The sequence below is a fragment of the Lactuca virosa genome, chromosome 2 (genome assembly GCF_052849685.1).
Source record: "Lactuca virosa cultivar CGN04683 chromosome 2, Lactuca_virosa_CGN04683_v6, whole genome shotgun sequence".
Taxonomy (NCBI): domain Eukaryota; kingdom Viridiplantae; phylum Streptophyta; class Magnoliopsida; order Asterales; family Asteraceae; genus Lactuca; species Lactuca virosa.
The window spans coordinates 257236497-257239970 of NC_136427.1; the positions used below are offsets into that span (position 1 = coordinate 257236497).

Sequence of the window (3474 nt, forward strand, 5' to 3'; positions counted from 1 at the left end):
TGTTAGCATCTCTTCCAAGTTGGGTTTCCTGTCTTGCACTGGTTCCTCTTTTTGGTATATACCCCTTGCTTGTTGTCTAAACTTATCCTCCTTTGCCTTCTTGTATTCATCATAGGGTAGCCATTCTTTCTTCGGTTTCCGCCAATCATAATCAAACCTATCACCGCTTGAATAGCATACTTGCGCCTTTTTGTTTCCATTCTCGTCCAAGTCGCAATCTCTCGTAAGGTGAGGTCCATTGCAATTTTCACAACCCACCCGAATAGCATGGATTGTTTGATCCATCTTTGTCATCCTACTATCTAAACTATCTAGTTTAGCCATCATTGCCGCCATGCCATCGTTAACCGTGTTCACTACCCCCTACTTACTTCATTTCGTGGGTTGTGATATTCTCTATAATGTTTAGAGAACTCCTCAATCAATTCCTTTATCACCGGGGGTTCCTTCTTTGTGAGGGGTCCTTGCGAGTCAAGGAGCTGTCGAGTTGTAACATTGACTCCATCATAGAAGATGGAGACTTCTTGTTGGCTATTAAGGTCATGGTGTGGGCAATTCCTTAGTAGACTTTTGTACCTCTCCCACGCCTCATAAAGGGACTCTCCGGGTTGTTGTTCAAAGTTGGCTATAGCTTTCTTCAACTTGGCTATTTTAGAAGGTGGGCAAAATTGGTCAATGAATTCTTCTTTCATCTTGGCCCATGTAGTGATGGATCCGGGAGGGAGTGACTTGAGCCAATCTTTTGCAGCACCCTTGAATGTAACTGGAAGCATACGAAGCAGCTGGGTTTCGCGAGGCACATTTGGAACATTAAAGTAATTAGCTACATCATTGACTTCATCCAAGTGTTTATAAGCATCTTCGTGGTCTTTTCCGTAAAAGGGTATCTCCTTGAGTTGAGCAAGGATGTGACCCTTGAGCTCAAAAGCGGCAGTTGCTGGAATTGCGGGTTGCACAAGTCCCAGGCCGGTGTCATCACGTATCCTCTTCTTCCATTCCCCCATGGGGACTTCATTGATGTTAGCCATGGGAATAGCTAATTCGTCGTCGGAATCGGAATCGTGCCCGAATGTAGGGTCTTCTTCTCCTTCGGTTTCGTACTCGGAGTCCTCCTTGATTGGGTCGTCGCTTGCCAAAGAGGTGCTGGATTCTCCGACTTTCTTGCCCTTCTTCTTGCTGAAAATGGATTTGAGATTCTTTAGCGGTGAATTCTTCGGTTTTTCGGGATCTCCAATCATTATGCCTCTGTTCCTTCTAAGTGTTGCCTCCGGGTCGTCAAACGGTGGGATCAGAGGTGTATTTCCTCCTCTGGTCATAAAAGTCCTGCAAACAAAAAGAAAAACACACGTAAAAAGAACAAAAGAAAACTAAAAACGAAATTAGCTGTTCAGCGATGGACTCGTCGAGTCTGTTCGCATGGACTCGGCGAGTTCAGTGTAAAAACAACAAAAAATTTTAACTAAAATTTCCTAAAAACTTAAAGCTAAAATTAAAACCTAATGCTAAATCTAATAGAAGCAGTAACTTTGTGCAAGATAAATCTCACACAAAGGATCGATAACAATAGCAATCAATTTAAAATTAGAACCGTTCCCCGGCAACGACGCCAAAAACTTGATGTATGTGAAACTAACTAGTTTTAATCCTACTTATAAAATTTAAATTAATCACACAAAGGCAGTGGACATGTCTATTGGTGGTATAGTTCTAGTAAGCAGGGTATCGAACTCAGGGAACGACAATTTAAACTAATTACTAAAATTATCTAATAGCAACTAACAAATAATAAAATAGAGGTTTTTCTCTAGTTTTACAAGACTAGAAACTTACTAACACTTAAACTAAATTACTAACTAGCAACTAAGCAAGCAAAGACCAACTAAATTCAATATCTAAAGGGACTTCTGTTCAGGTTCGACTCAATTGATCATATGGTTGATTTTATGGTAATAGTGCAATGGATTAACTTTTTATTGGCTACCGATTCAGGTGATTAGGTTCACATTCGCTACACTAATCCTTAGAAAACTAACTAACTCAAACAGTGGCCAGTTGTCTAAATTAATTTAATTCCCTAGGTTATTTATTCGGGTTAATTAAGACTTGTTGTGGTTAACTAATTTGCCCCTTTAGTTGTCCTCTTGTTGATGGTCATCACACAAGCTCACACGTAAATTTACCTATTTTCTTATTAATTCTAGTTTCACATTCGCTAATCCTAGTCATATAATAAAGTGTTCACATAAATTATACGAGGTAAACAATTAAGAGATGTTCATGCAACTTAATTATCTTCCTATTAACAGAAAAATAGTTTTCATTCACACATAAGGTTCTTTAACAAACTTAAATTAACAAAATCACCAATATAAAACTAATCCTACCATAAATCAAACCATAGTATCAATATTGTCTCCCCAAACAGAAGCAACAAAGGTTTTAGCTCATGATTAAGGTAAAAACGAACTCAAACACAGATGCTAAAAGCTTAAACATAATTAAAACTAAAGATCTAAGTAAAGAGTTATGATTTGTGCCTTAATTCTCCTTTGAAATTGGATCTAGGGTTGGATCTTCACTCTCCAGGTCTCCTCTGGCTCTTAATCGCAGCTTCTCTCCCCAAGGGTTCTCTCCCCCAAAACAGCGTGAATCGATCTGAGGGTCTCTTTTTATAGATTCGACCCGACTCGTCGAGTCCAAGACTGACTCGTCGAGTCCATCATTAAATTCCCGTGTACGGCAAGTCAGGGACTTCTTCTGCTTCGCGAAACTTCGTGGCGACTCGTCGAGTCGGTGACCAACTCGCCGAGTCCCTTGTGGTTTTTTTTTGGTGTTTTCTTGTTTTGTTCATTCCACAGCTTCCCGATAGTTGCTCCTGCTTCCTTTTGCTCCCGAGTACTTCTTTTGGACTGAAAATACAATTCAAAGATAATTAAGTACCTTTTTGTCCATAATATGCAAATATTTAGCTAATAAATGATAAAAATCTATATTAAATATAAGGCTGAATATGTACATATCACCTGTCAGCCTTGTCCGACGTCCGCGCCTGACCCTCGCCAGGAACCCGGGTGTTCTTACCCAACTCCTTGCTAGTTGGGCATGAGTTGGGTCGGCCCAAGGCCTGAACTAACTCTCCCTTCCAATAGAAGTGGGTCGAAGACACCAATGTCGGCCCACTAGTAGTTGATTATAGTAGAGATGATTGTCTTTGTGATAATTGTCTGGTATGCCACTATCTGTTATGCTTTATGTGCTAGTGTGCTATGATATTACGTGATAGTGGTAGGAGGGGTAGGTTAGACCCCTTAGCCGGTTAAGATAAACCAGAGGGTAGGTCGAGCACTCGGATATTCTTGACAGGGTAGGCCGGGCACCCAGATATGCTGACAGTAGGGTTATGTTAGTATGTTATAGTGGTAGGGGTGAAATAGTCCCCGTAACCGGTTGAAATAAACCGGAGGGTAGGTCGAG

General features: G+C 40.7%; 1 non-coding gene across 1 annotated transcript; it reads left to right on the forward strand.

Moving 5' to 3' along the window:
* The first annotated feature begins 537 nt into the window (after positions 1–537).
* LOC145161775 (small nucleolar RNA R71) lies at positions 538–644 on the forward strand. Its single transcript, XR_013738649.1, has one exon. It is a non-coding gene; the product is annotated as a small nucleolar RNA R71 (small nucleolar RNA).
* The last annotated feature ends 2830 nt before the right edge of the window (positions 645–3474 follow it).